Source organism: Ochotona princeps, chromosome 23, assembly GCF_030435755.1.
Source record: "Ochotona princeps isolate mOchPri1 chromosome 23, mOchPri1.hap1, whole genome shotgun sequence".
NCBI classification, from domain to species: Eukaryota; Metazoa; Chordata; class Mammalia; order Lagomorpha; family Ochotonidae; genus Ochotona; species Ochotona princeps.
In genome coordinates, this window is record NC_080854.1 from 6067787 (window position 1) to 6083770 (window position 15984).

Consider the following 15984-nt stretch of genomic DNA (forward strand, 5'->3'; position numbering starts at 1 on the left):
CAGTCACAAGTTCATCATTCTGCTATTTAAGTGTGTCATGATGTTGAAGATATAGATGATGATAGAAGGTCCAGGTAGAAAGTGCAGCCTCCTATTGTCAAAATATATTTAACAGTTTCATGGGGAGTTTATCTTTCACTCAGGAGTCAAAATGCATATTGCAATGTATCTTCATTTCTTGGTATTTGCTCTCCCTTACACAATTCCTCTAGATGACTATATGTATACACATGTTTATCTACGTATCTACTGATCTTGTATTTTGCATGAAGTTGCCTTATATCAGAGAGAACATGTAATATGTGTCCTTTTGGAACTGGCTTATTTCTCTTAGCATAATGGTCTCCAGTTGGGATCCTTTGTTGCAAATAGTAGAATTTCATTATGTTAATGGCTGAGTAGTATTCCATAGAGTAGATATACCACAGTTTCTTTATCCATTTCCTTTTCAAAGGGCATCTGTGTTATTTCCATGTCTTTGTAATTGTAGATTGTGGTGTGTTAAATATAGGATAATTTTGGGAGACCTATATTCTAATCCCTTATACGTGTGCAACAGGACAGATCAGGTAGGGATTCAGAATGGGCTGTGAGGTCCCATATAGACAAATCTGGTGTGATCACAGTCCACATTGTCACCAGAGAAGTCCTGGAGTCAGACTAGAAGAAGGATGAATCTAGGATCCGAATCAATCCAGCAAGTAGGATCCTGTGTGAATGTATGAGACACACCCTCTGCAAATTGATTTAAAGTTTAATGAAATTTAAAGAGTGGCTCAAGAAATAAGTCTATGGAATACATTGCTGCAGTTTCTATAGAAATGTAGGAAGGACTTTGCTATATAATGCTATGTTCTGTCTGATGTGTGATGAGACATGTCTTTTATAGTTAAGTGCTGGATGCCTTGGCTACTTTAGGGACATTGTTGTGTTTTAACTTGATTGCATTAAAAGCAGTAAGAATAATAACAAAAAAGGATTTCAGGAAAACCATTTATTAATAACCGATAGGTGACTTTTCACCACTTTTAGGCCTTCAACAAATGCTTGCAGAGATTCTTATTGTGCTTTGTGCCATTCTGGATGTTGTATACATCTGTCAGTGAACACAAATGAAATGCTGGCTTCATGGTATACATCATGTGGATGGGAGCAGCTTCAAGGACCCACTTGAGATTTGTAGTCGTGAATGTAGTGTGAGACTAGGCTGTGTGATCTGGTCTGAATGTGTGCAAAACTAACTGAGACTGGTTTACCCAGTGCATTAGACACCTCTGATGTTTGGTCTCACATCTTGTCTGCCTTTTCTGCTGCTACCGATTTCACTTCCAAGTAGTTTCTTTATGGGCTTTGATTCACTTTATGCTGAAGTATTTTCTTAAATTTTTTCTTACATTTCTACATTTGTATTAACATGCAAAGTTGGTAGATTTTAAAGATATTTTTATTTTTATTTAAAAGACTGAATAAGAAAGAGAAGCAGAGAGAGGGAGGGAGGGGGAGAGAGAGAGAGAGAGAGAGAGATCTTCTATCCATTGGTTCACTCTGCAAATGGCCACTAACAGCCAGAGCTGAGTTGATCTGAAGTTGGGGTCTAAGAACCTCTTCTGGATCTCCCACATGGTTTCAGGGGGGCAAAGACTTGAGCCATCCTTGTTTTCTTTCTCAGGTCTCCCGGAAGAGGAAGCTGGATGGGAAGTAGAGCAGCTAGGGTGTGAACCAGTATCAGTATGAGATGCTGACACTACAGGCAGAGAATTAGCATGCTGCCCCATCATGCTAACCTCAAGTTAAGTGTGTGTTAAGGAGTGCAATGTAACATTTGAATGCATGCACATAGCCAAAGCATATCATATCAGGCATGTAGCCTTTCCATTTCCTTGTCTCACATTTATGTTTGGAGCCTATCAGCTTGCCAGTTCCTGTTATTCACACAGAATATAATACACAAGTTGTACAATCCGTGTTTTATCTTGTTTATGCTTTTAATACTAAATGGAAGGAAAGTAGAGGGAACTAACTCTTGGCCCTGAAAAGTAGGGGAGTTAAGTATACTGGAGTGACCCTTAGCAGTTGCTGCGGTATATCAAAACTGCTCCATGTGATGCCTGTACCATATTGGAATACCTGGATTAGTCCTAGCTGCTCCTCTTTGAACCACATTCTTGCTAAGGCACATCCTGTGAGGTTGTGATGATAGCTCAAGGATTTGGACTTTTGCTATCTGCACCAGAGACCCAGATGGAGGTCTGGGCTGCTGACTTTGATCTGATTCAGTCCCTGTAGATGGACTGTGTCTTTGTATTACTCTGTTTCCATCTCCCTGCCTTTCAAGCAGAGAGGAAGAAAGAAACAAAACTGCACAGAGATGCCAGAGACTACAGAAGGTTGAATTCAAACAGGAATGTATTAAAGACTATGAATGAGAAATTCAGTAAAGAGACCGGTCATGACAAGAAACCAAACAAATAGTGGAACTGGGGATCTGAATAAATCCTGTCAAATGTAGGAAATCTCACCAACAGATAAACAACACCAAAGGAAGTATATTTGAACTTGAAGATGTCTCTGTGAAATACCCCCGATGAAAAATCAAAGAGAAAAAATGTAAATTCAATGGAGGTAAATTCTGAAGTACGTGGTACATCTTTACATGAACAAATACTTTTGGGGATTCATAGGGTGAAGAAAGAAGTAAATGCTTGGAAAACCTACTCAATATTATTATAGTAGCTACACATTTCCCTAATTTAGAGAAGGAGATGGACATTCAATTCAAGCTGGCCATAAACAGCAAACAGACATGACCTCAAAAGGTCTTCACTCTGACATGTGATTATCAAACTCCTCAAAGTATTACGTCAACAAAGAATGTTCCATTTGTAAAAGAAAAATGCCGGACTACTTTAAAGGAAGCACTTCCACAGATTACCAGAAAAAAATTTTTAACAGAAAATTTGCAAACCTGGAAGGAATTGGAAGTTCTGAAAAAGAAAAAAAAAAGGAAAAAAATCACTGCAAAGTAAAAATATAAAAAAAATGTAAGAATAGCCAGTTTTATTTCATAAGTTAAACAGAAATGGAGACTTACAATTCATCTTGCCAGTTTTACAAAAGATGCTTAATAGACACAAAAGAGAGGTAACAAACTTATGGAAACATTTGTCAACATAAGATCCATTAGAGAAGGGGCAAGGAATATTCAAAATAACAAGATGAGTTTTATAAAATAACAGCATGAAATAGTTACTTATCAATAATAGCCTTGAGTGTAACATGAAAGATTCACACTGTATGAATGGGTTTAAAGTAAGATCTATCAATATTTTGCTTGTAACTCACTTCACTACTTAAAGACACAAAAAATTGAAAGTTGAAGGAAGGAAAAAGATACCAATTCCAAATAGAAATCAAAATTAGCAAGAGGGGCTAAACTTAGATCAAGAAAAATAAATTTTAAGATGAAAACTAGAAGAAGAAACAAATAGGTCATTATATAATTATCAGAGGATCTGTTCTCAAGGATATCTGACTGTGAATGTGTGTCAGCCCTAATCTTGGCACATTCAACGTTATAATAAAAACAGTATTAGATCTAAAGGGAGAGATTATCACCAATCCAATGATGAAGGGCTCTGGTGCCTCACTTTCATCTTTTTGGAGAAATCACCCCAATTTTAAAAATATGTAGCAAAGAAAATCAAAGTTAAATTACATTGTAGATCAAAAGGCCCTAACAGCTCTTTATGGGGCTTCACCTGCAGAATGTTCAGTTTCCATCAGCAATTGTAGCATTCTCCAGGACAGACCATATACTTAGGTCACAAACTCTTTTTTTTTTTAAAGATTTATTTATTTTATTACAAAGTCAGATATACAGAGATGAGGAGAGACAGAGAGGAAGATCTTCCATCGGATGACTCACTCCCCAAGTGAGGCGCAACAGGCCGGTACGCGCCGATCCGATGCCGGGAGCCAGGAACCTCCTCCAGGTCTCCCACACGGGTGCAGTATCCCAATGCATTGGGCCTTCCTCAGCTGCTTTCCCAGGCCACAGGCAGGGAGCTGGATGGGAAGTGGAGCTGCTGGGACCAGAACCGGCGCCCATATGGGATCCCGGGGCTTTCAAGGCGAGGACCTCAGCCACTAGGCCACACCGCCGGGCCCAAGATCACAAACTCTTAAAAATTAAAATGATATCATGATCTTTTTTCTCCTGACCACAAGCTGGAAATTAAGAACAGAGAAACTAGAAACTTTATAAATACACAGAGACTGAAAAAAATGTACTCCCAACTTCACAGTTGGTCAATGGAGAACTCAAAATGAAAATTAAAATATTCCTTACAACTAATGAAAGTGAAAACAGTGTACCGAACTTAAGGGACACAGCAACAACAACAACAAAAAATAGTTTTAAGAGGGATGTATGCAGTGATAAATGCCTCCATCAAAACATGACCCAAGCAGTGTACTAATGCGTCTCAAGGATCTTAGGAATGAAAAGCAAACTCAGAATTAGTATGAAAAAAGAAAATTTAAAATCAGGAGCAGAAACAAATGAAACAAAGCTTAAAAAGAAGCAAAATACCAGTGAAATAAAGAATTGCTTTTTGATAAGAAACAAAATCGATGAAACATTAGATTAATGGAGGTAAAACATTTTTTAACAAAATTGCCAGGGATAATACAGAAAGATAGAATATAATTATGAATAAATATGTGCTATCACAAAGAAAATTTATTGATTTGCATGTGTTGAATTTTTTTTAAGATTTATTTATTTTTATTACAAACTCAGATATACAGAGAGGAGGAGAGACAGAGAGGAAGATCTTCCATCCGATGACTTACTCCCCAAGTGTGTGCAATAGCTGGTGCTGTGGTGATCCGAAGGCGGGAACCAGGAACCTCCTCCGGGTCTCCCATGTGGATGCAGGGTCCCAAGGCTTTGGGCCATCCTCGACTGCTTTCCCAGGCCACAAGCAGGGAGCTGGATGGGAAGTGAAGCTGCCAGGATTAGAACCGGCACCCATATGGGATCTTGGCATGTTCAAGGTGAGGACTTAAGCAACTAGGCCATTGCATCGGGCCCATGTTGAATTATTTTTTAAATTGAGTTTTAAAATTTTGAATTTCATGGTACAGTTTCATAGGGTCTGGGATTTCCCCCCTCAAAAATCTCACCCCCAACCAACTGATTGAATTATGTTTTTGACATGCCACTCACCATGATCCAGTGGAATTTATCCCAGAGATACAGGGATAACTCAACACATGCAAATCAACAAATACCATATATTTTATAAACAGGATAAAGGATAAAAGTCAGATGACAACTTACACTTGCAGCATTCCACAGAATTCAGCAAAGTTTCATTAAAGTAAAATTGAACATATTATGTATAGAAGCAACACAACTGAGCGTAATGAAGGCTGTCTCTGGTCAGTCCTTCTTATTGAAGGATTAACAAGTGGAAGAATTTCCTGTAAGTTTCTCACCATTTATATTCAATATGGTGTTGGAAGTTTTTTTCCCCACAATCAGTGGGCGAGAAAAAGAAATAAAAGGTATACAAATAGGAAGGAGAGAAAATAAAATGATCTCTATTGGCACATGACAGGCTCCTAAGTACAGAGAATCTTAAAGCCTTCACTGGGAGTTTATTAGAACAGATAAATGAATTCACTAAAAATGAAGACAGAAAATATCCATGATTTTATACCTATAAGGATATTGCTGAGGAAAATTATGAAAAATTTAGATAATTTAGGATGCATTTAGCCAAGAATGTAAAATACTTATACAATAAAAATCATAAATTTACTGATGAAAGAAGATAGACAAATATAGAAACATCTCTCATGGTCATGCATTGGAAAGATTAGGATTATTACAATGTGTGAACAACCCAAAAAGATGTCCAGAAACAGTACAATTTTCCTTAAAACAGCAATGACATTATCTATGAACTATAACAAAACAACATCTAAATTCATTTCGAAACACAGAAGAGCTTGAAACCCCAAACAATCTGAACAAAAGAGGAGGTACTTGGGTTCTCCCCACCCCTCCCCAAACCCTCCCACCATGGTGGATTCCTCCACCTTGTTGCATAACCACAGCTCAAGTTCAGTTGAGATTCCCCCATTGCAAGCGTATACCAAACATAGAGTCCAGTATCTTATTGTCCCGTCAAGTTCAATGGCTTCTTAGGTATACCCTCTCTGGTCTGAAGACAGAGCCAGCAGAGCATCATCCCAGTCAATTGAAAGCTCCAACATATCATCAGCACAAATTTACATCATTATGGAATTAATTGACATAGTAATGAGTAACCAATATGGTAAAAGTATCTATGTAATTGTGTCACATAATACAATGTAATTACTGAAGTTAAATAATAAATATATAAAAAAAAAAATTACATACTGTGGAGGGAAAAAAAAAAAAAAAAAAGAGGAGGTAACCTAAGATCAGATTTCAAAACTTACTGCAGAGTTATTTGATCCAAATCAGCAAGGTGCTGATGTAAAAACAGCCACAAAGCCCAGCGGAACACTCGCCAGAAAGAAAATTATGATGAAAGATTATAATGGGGAATCTAAATGTAAGACCTGATACTATAAAAACCTATTAAAAATAGGAGAATCACTTAAAGAGATTGGCATAAACATCTTTTGTTTAGAAAAAGATCCCCCAAATATACAAAACCAAAACAAACAATAAAAGGAGTTATATCAAGCTAAGAAGACTCCGCACAGCCAAAGAAACAACCAAAAAAAGGAAATGACAACCAACAGAGTGGGAGTTAAGTTGCAAACTATGCATCTGTCAGGGGATTAATATATATAATATATAAGAAAAATATAAAAATCAGCTACAACCTCAAAAGTCCAGTTAAGAATTGGGCAAATAATCTGAATAATCTCCCTTGAGAGGGAGAAACAAATATCCAAGAATAAAGGCTTTATATTGCTAGCTGTCAGGGAAATGCAAATTAAAATGAGGATGAGGGGCCAACACTGTGGCGGGGGGCCTGTCTGGCTCTCAGTGCCTCTCTCCCATATGGGAGCTGGTTCTAGTCCCAGCTGCCCCACTTCAAACTCAGCTCTCTGCTAGTGGCCTGTGAAAGCAGTGGAAGATGGCTCAAGTCTTTGAACCCCTGCGCCCACATGGAAAAGTAAATACTAAGCGTTTCCTTCCATATAACAATCCTGAAAACAATCATAAACTTAGAAGAACTGACTGCTAGAAGTGGAAAACATAGGGGGAGGAGATATAAAGGAAGATTCGATAGTGGATACTGAAACATATATAATGAGTACTAGTGTTTCAAATCACAGCTAGGAAAATATAGTTAATAATATATTCTTTTATAAATATTTATTTTATTGGAAAGTCAGATATACAGAGGGGAGGAGAGACAGAGAGGAAGATTTTCCATCCGTTGATTCACTCCCCAGGTGGCTGCAACAGCTGGAGCTGAGCCGATCCGAAGACAAGATCCATGAGCTTCTTCCAGGTCTCTCACGAATGTGTAGGGTCCCAAGGGTTTGGACCATCCTCACCTGCTTTCCCAGACCACAAGCAGGGAGCTGGGTTGGAAGCAGGGCTGCAGTGATTAGAACCAGCCCCTGTATGGGTTCCTGGTTCGTGCAAGTTGAAGACTTTAGTCACCTAGGCTATCACGCTGGGCGTAATGCATTCTTTTTTTCTAGAAATTTATTTTCTTTATATGAAAGAGTTATGCAGATAGGGGACTCACACACACACACACACACACACACACACACACACAGACACACACACACAGTCTGTTATATGCTACTTCACTTCCCTAAAAAACCACAAAGGCTGGGCCTGGGCCAGCCCAGCATTGGGAGCCTAGAACTCCATCTGGCTTCTCATGTGAGTGGCAGTGACCCAAGCTTTCAGCTGTCTTCCACTGGGGGACTGGAGAGTAAGTGAAGCAGATGGTACTAGAACAATGTATGAACATTTGAAAGACTGGTCACTCACAATATTCATCATTCCAAAAAAAAATAAACTTTAATAACAAATCCTAATTATCTATGAACAGCAATCATAAAAACACATTGTGGGTTAGTCATATTTCATAATTGTGAAAACAGGGAAGAAATGATCTATGAATACTCCACGTATCAGTAATTGAATATACAAGAGCAAATGGCTGAGAAGTGCATATACCATTTTTCAATTTTAAAATTTTAAAAGCAGAAAATCTAATATGTGAGGAAATTAAAACCTAGTCATGTAGGCAGAACTTTAGCACAAGGACATCTCTGGAGGAGAAGAGAGTGGTATAACCATGATTGGATATAGAACACTTCCAATATACCAATATTTTCCATTTGAGAGACCTCATGGGGCAGGGGGCAGGGGTGTTCAATGTATTATTACTCTTTAAAATAATCATGTATTTTTTAAGCACACATTTGGCCTATAATTTATACCTAAAATGCACTTATGCATTAATCTTTCTGAGGAGGATGTTCCTGAAAAATATGTCATTGGTTAGTGCCTAAAATATAAGTATAGGGCCCGTTGCAGTAGCCTAGTGGCTGAAGTCCTTACCTTGCACATGCCAGGATCCCAGAAGAAGCTCCTGGCTCCGGGCTTCGGATTGGTGCAGCTCCAGCCATTGCGGCCGCTTGGGGAGTGAACCATCAGACGGAAGATCTTCTTTGTCTCTCCTCCCTATATATCTGACTTTCCAATAAAAATTAATAAATCTTTTAAAAAATGTACGTATACAATCGTTGTGGTTAGGATAAAAAAATATGTTTGAGAGGGCCTTGATTTCAAGTCATAGTGGCCCCCACCTAAGAAATAACCAGCCCAAGGAATGTGTTCCACCTCCAAGTCAGTGGGTTCAGCAACTAGGACACTCCGCTCAGTTTTCTTGCACTCCAACTTTTGACAACCTCACGAAACTAATCTTTTAAATGGAAAATTGGGCTTACAACAACTGTATTTCTTGAGGATGTGAGACATAAGAGGTTATTGCCAGTTTCAGAGGATGCCCAAACCTATCCATTCACTTTCCTCAATAGAATCACTACAATAGAGTGTCTGATATGAAGGAGTAAGACCTAAGGATTTAGGATAGGAAAGACCAGTTTCCAAAACCGATAAAGAAGCAGGGAGAGAGAAAACACCGAGAGTGTTTGATAGCCAGTCATCCTTGAGGAAGTGGCAAACATTGTTTTAGAGGTTTACTTAGGTGGAGTGGAGGAATGATTAAGTTCTTTAAACTAGGCGGGCAGATACATCAAATCAGATGATGCAGCTCTATTATTTGATTTGTTTGATGGCTTTGATTTTTTTCCTCCAAACTGTCTTAGAACTCGTTAATAATCTCCTATTTTCTATATTAGAAAAAATCTGAACTTCATGGATTATAACACGCCCTCCTGCTTTCTAACCTAGACTACTCTCAACCACTCCAGTCACATGTGTTTTGCTCGTGGTTTTCAAGTGTTCCTTTGACCAGAAAACCTTCCTCTGCTTGTAATTTGTTGAACTTTATCCATTCTGTCAAAATTTACTTTCCAAGTATGTCTTGATTCTTTACAGGAGAATTCATCATCTTTGTTAGGAATTTAATGTTATGTTACTATGTCATGTTTCATACCATGTTGTGACTGTGTAATTCATGCATGTCACCTACTAGAAACAGCTGCTTTAAAAACCAGGCTGCAACTCTTGGTGGAAGAAATTTATCTGTCTTTGTATGAGTAGCAATGCATACAGAGCACATATCAGTAATTATCTGTTGAATGATTATTGTTCAGATTAATTGAATTGGGTTTAAATTTAGACATGTTGAGTCAAGACTTACATGAACCTGAAAACTAATTAGATGGTTTTCACAAGATGTGCACATGGCTGAAAGGTGTATGGAGAAATACTTAGTATTACTCATCATTAGGGAAATGCAAGTAAAAACTGCAAAAGATATCACCTCACATCTGTGAGGATGGCTGCAAGGCAGCTGGGAAGTGTTGGCAAAGGTGTGGGGAGAAGAAAGCTGTACAGGGTTGGTAGGAATGCAGATCAGTGCTGTTGTTAAGGAAAACAGACTTGAGGTTCCAAAAACACCCAACATGGGAGTGTTTCCTCCTTATATGTTATCTTGGCTCTCAGATCTCCGCTATATGGTTACAATGGTTGTGACTTGGAGAGAGAGGAGACACAAAGAGAAAGAAAGCTTCCATCCACCAGCTGACACCCCCATATGCTCAGTGTGTCTAGTACTGTGCCACGTCAGAGTTGGGGGCCTGAAGATGGCTCAGTATGGTGAACCAGCTCCAGAGTGTCTGTTTCTAGGAAATTAGATTCTGCCAAACCTAGATACTCTGATGTGAGCATCCTGTTACACTGATTCTCTGTTTTAATAATAAAAGCAACTTAATTTTACTTATTTGTTCTGAATCTCAGGTATATACATTACAGTTTAAAATCTGTAAGTTTTGGTATATTTGTGCTCTAGATTTTTTTGTATCAGTTTTCATCAAAGATGACCCCTCAGATTTAATTAGCAGATGGCTCTACTCCCACATCCATGTAATAAAGAACATTAAATAATTCAGAATTCACTTTCCCAGGTATTTACTGTTTTATTAATTACATACCTCATGATTTTAAAAGTAGAAATGAAACCATTCTTTGAGCTCCCCAGCTGGACCACCAATCCCACTAAGCAACTGTGTAAAGATAGTGCCCTTATCAACTAGATAAAGATTATAAAAATAAAATAATTACAAAGAAACTACTTTATGTAACATGCATTTTTTAGCAAATGCAAATAGACTTCTATAATATATGCATAATATGAGTTGTATGAATATATGAATTGTATGAATATAACACCATCTATCAATAAAATTGTTCATTCTGTACCTATTATCAGAGTACCTATTTATGTGGTACATCTTATGTTTATGTTCAAATTAAAATGGTGAGCTTGAACAGTTCCAGTTCCTAATTTAATGCTTTGTATAATGTGGAATGACTCCCAAAGCACAATGGGAAATTAATGCCCAGGAGTTGTAGGCCTTAGGTTAGATAAGGTCTGTATCAATCAGAGTGGCAATACCACCACAAGGTTTTTTAATAACCTAAACAAAGTCTCCCCCTGTGGCTCTGGATACTTTTCAGCAGGACTTTTCACTCTAGGATAGCACAGTGCTCCTGGCCATCCAGCTTTGGTGACATCTAATAATGGATTAGGGTTTACCACAGCAGAAGAGGCATGGGGGGTTATGCTCTGTTTTTTAAATGCTTCTGGCTGTACCTTTAAGTGCAGCTAATTGGCTATAGAAAGTCATCCAACTGTGCCTAGGCCAAAGGACCCTGTAATTTGTCAAATTCTTCCATGTATTCAGGGAAAAGAGGAGAATCAGTTTATACTACCAAAATAGATGATATGCCAAGAGCCAATGGTAGGGAGACTATAAGCAGCAAGGGGTCAGGAAAGACTCTCTGAAACTGGAATTCAACTGAAGTGCTAGGTGATCACCAATCAGGTGAAAACTCAGTAAAAGGGTATTTTGTGTGGCAGGAAAATCAGAGGTACATACAGACTGGATGAAAATTTTGTACTACTTTCTAAAAGGACCAAGAGAAGAGAGAGGCGTCAGAAGAAGGGACATACGGTCGGTGATGAGCTTTCCAAGACAAGGCCTTATTGGTCTTGTGAACTCTGATCGTTGTACTAAAGGGGATTACTTCAAGCATATGAAGTGGGAATATGGTATGGTCAAATGAATACTTACACACAATCATGTCTGGTGTAGCAAAGGCAGCAGATATGTAATGGTGACGGGCTCTTCTGTAGGAGGCAGACATTGTGACAGTTCAGGTGAGAGAACAAGCCGGCCCACCAAAGAAGTTGCCATAAAAATCAAAATGAGGTTGATGGACATTTAGGATGTTTTCTATCTCATGCTATTACCATGTTTTTATTTATGGTCTATTTCTAGCACAAATTCACAGAAAAAAGTGATTAGCTTCATAGAATGATCACTATTGAATTTTAATAATACTCATAGATTTTCCCATAAATGTTTGTAGCAATGAATGATCGTACTAGTTATGTCTAATAGAACTCACTATTTCACTTTCATGAAAGCAAGATGTTGTCTAAAAATGTGAGCACCGCTTTCTGAGTTCTTGCCACAAAAACTGCAACTGTTCATAATCATTCTGTGTGTGTGTGTGTGTGTGTGCTTCTTTTTCATGATAAAGTTCCTTAGGTTCAGGGATTTCTCTCTCTACCTCCTGTCTTTCCCCCTCCACTGATTTCCCAGTATTACTACAATAATATAGTCATTCCGCAACAGTCACACGTCCATCATTCGACTAGTTAAGTGTATCATGACATTGTAGTTATACACAATGATAGAAAGCCTAGCGTCCTCGTGTCAAAACATAGTTACAGGCTTCTTTGGGAGTCCATCATTGATTCACAAGAAGAGGTGCATACTGCATTGTATCCTCACACAACCATTCTTTCACTTGATCTTAGTCAAAGCCAGGGAGTGATTTCAACCCTGCGCATGAACATTCCTGCGATGAGTTCAGTGATAAGTAGATAATTTCAGGTAATAATTATTTTTCATACTATGTACTTATTTCAGTAATTCAGAGTGATGTATTTGAGAATTTTATTTGATATTTCTCTATAGAATTAGAATGTGACTTTTTTCTTCTTCTTCAAATAGTGAACCATATGTGCTATCTGAATGTTATATGCTATTTGTTAATTTCATAATTTTGAATGTTTGCTAATTTCATATTTTGTAAGAATTAATTTTATTTAGATAATGAACTTTACCTGAATATATATATTTCCATATAACTATACAGAAAAGCTTATCTGAGTTTAATATATATTTTTCCTCATTGCATGAAAAGGTAAACCTTTATATATGTTGGAATTTGCCTTTTTCTCTTTTGTGCCTTTCTTATTTATCTGATTACTTAAAAAGTATTTATTTAATTAATTTTTTTAGAGGTTTATTTATTTTTTATTACAAAGTCAGATATACAGAGAGGAGAGACAGAAAGGATGATCTTCCATTCAATGTTTCACTCCCCAAACGGCTGCAATGGCCAAAGTTGTACTCAATCCAAAGCCAGGAGCCTGGAGCCTCTTCTGGGTCTCCCATACAGGTAGAGGGTCCCATGGCTTTGGGCTGGCCTTGACTGCTTTCTCAGGCCACAAGCAGGGAACTGGATGGGAAGTGAGGCAGCTGGGACATGAATCCATATCCATATGGGATCCCAGCATGTACATGGTGAATACTTTGGCCGCTAGACTACCACTCTGGGCCCCTTGTCTGCTTTCTTTCTTTCTTTTTTAAAGATCTATTTATTTTTATTGGAAAGGCGGATATACAGAGAGGAGGAGAGACCGAGAAGAAGATTTTCTGTCCAATGATTTACTCCCAAGTAACCACAACGGCCGGTACTGTGCCGATCTGGAGCCAGGAGCCAGGAGCCAGGAACCTCTTTCCAGGTCTCCCATGCGGGTGCAGGATCCCAAACCACTGGGCCATCCTTGACTGCTTTCCCAGTCCTCAAGCAGGGAGCTGGATGGGAAGTGGGGCTGCCGGGATTAGAAATGGCACCCATATGGGATCCCAGCACATTCAAGGCGAGGACTTTAACCACTAGGCCACGCCGCGGGGGCCCCCTGTCTATTTTCTTATATTTGTGTTGGAATAAGTGTCTTGGAAGTTATTCTGTAGAACCTAAATCAATTTCCTGCTGTCACATTGAGGGGCTCAGCCTTTTGCTTATTGGTAGGAAAGGAAGGGTATCATTTCTCAGGCCTTGAAGTCATTGCAGCTTTAACCAACAGAGCATATTTCTCGAGTTTTCTGTTAGGTTGTATGCATAGACTCTCTTAGAAAGATCAGGCAATTTTGCTCTTCCAGGAAAGAAAGCAAAGCCATTCTCTCACACATACACACTTGTGAAGGACGGGAAGCAATACTGTGCCACATACAAAGATATGTCTGAGCATGAAGATCATCCAGAATGTGAGAATGCCTCATTCTACTCTTCTCTGTTCTCTCAGCCTCTGTGTCCGCTTTGGCTTTCGTTAATTTCTGCTCTTCCTTTCTCTGTGCAATATTCACGCTTCCATTGTCGGTTCCAATGCAACCCAACCCAACCTTTGCATCCTCGCTGAAATGTGCTTCCTCCATGAGGTCTCTCTGGACACCGCCGTTTTAGACTCCCTGTCTAATTTAACTATAGTTCTTAGTTTTGGTCATGGTGCAGTTTTATATACACATATGTGTGTGTGTATATATATGTGTGATTATCTGATTAATGTCTCTCTTCTGTTAGACTCTAAGCCCTGTGGGATCAGAGACTGTTATAACCAGTTCCATTCATAGCACTTAAGAAAGAATTTAGTATGGAACTGAAAGTTCAATCTTAACAATTTGCTTTGGTTTACTCTCAGATTGGATGTGTTTCACATGCCTTTTCTGCATATAGAATGATTATTTACAAGCCACTATAAAACAGCCTGCTTATCTATCTCAATCGTCATGGATGTTTTTTGTTTTGAATGCAGATGTACTCAGAATCTGATGTTTGAGTTGTGTAAGATTTTGTATCTTTCTAACGATTGATGTATAACGGATTCTGGCAGATTTGCTGTCGATCACACTACATCAGTGGCATAAGCTGGCTGTGGGCCTTTGGAGCATTCATCAGGAAGTTTTATCTAGAACTCTGCTCCCATGAGGATGTCTGTGTATCTTTAAGATCTATCACAAGGATCTCTCGATGGAGCTCTTTAACCTTTCCTCTTACAAACTAAAATCATAGGAGATGAAATAAAAGGAACATCTCCATGTGTGTTCCTAGTGTTTTAGGCCACAGCTTTTGAAGATTGCTTAATACTGGGGTTCCCATGTCATGGGCACCCATGTCTGTCTTTATGATTATTCTTGTCTCAGAAACCAGCTATAATCATGGTATGAACGACTAAAGTAATTCTTTCCTTAGGCTGTACTGATTAAACACATTAACAGTAATATTTTTACTTGACATTATTTTTCCAACAGGTCTGGCTGTTTCTTTGAGTAAAAAGTTATAACTATGCTTTTGTGGAATGACTGATTTTGCAAAATCTTTACTAATGTACTAGTAAGAGCAGAACACAGAACATACTAAAACAATGGAAAACTTATGGTTCAATATTAATCTTAAAGATGACAAAGTTGATCCTTAGTGGCAGAAAAATGCTTCCTAATATTGATAGTAATATTGCCTGCATCTTGCAATATCTATCCAAGGCAAATATAGATAAATCTATATTTAGATAGATAAAACTATATCTATCAATATCTAAACATCTTAGCTCTTACTATATTCAAAGAGGCTTATAGAATTTATTATTTAACAAAGTTTGCTTTTTTACAAAGCCACAAATACATTCAATGAAAAATAATGTTTTCATACCTCGTGTGTTCTAGACCATATTCTGAATGCTAATGATCAGTATATTTTCTATTTTATATTGCATACAGGCTCAGATACTCTCCTTTTGTAGAAAATTACGTTGACCTTTGAACATTTTCCGTTTTCCTCAAAGACCATGGTCAGGGTATGTCACTAGTATCAACAACTGTGTTATCCACTAGGGTAGTCATGAGCCAAATACAGGTAGTTACATTCATACTGAACTTGATAAAAAATGTAATACAATTTTTAAAAAATCGTTTTCCTTCACAAGTTGTCAATCATCATCATATGTGGATGAACATTTTAGCTTCTTTTTGCATCACCACAGCTGTTTTATTAACGGCATCATCTCAAACAATGATTAGTTCGTGAATCATTTCATTTCATTGCCGAAGGGCTGTCCTGATAAGATTTGATCTAGACACCGGGGATAGAGTGAAAAACAACAGACAACATGATCTCTCTTTTAT

The 15984-nt window shown here is 38.1% G+C and overlaps 1 long non-coding RNA gene across 1 annotated transcript in view; it reads right to left on the reverse strand.

Annotated features, from left to right (window-relative positions):
* The window catches only part of LOC131483083 (uncharacterized), a 284412-nt gene extending 270709 nt beyond the window's left edge, over positions 1-13703 (reverse strand). The window contains exon 1 of the long non-coding RNA XR_009247501.1: positions 13679-13703. This is a non-coding gene — a long non-coding RNA (uncharacterized LOC131483083). The remainder of the gene's footprint in view (positions 1-13678) is intronic.
* Positions 13704-15984: the final 2281 nt, after the last annotated feature.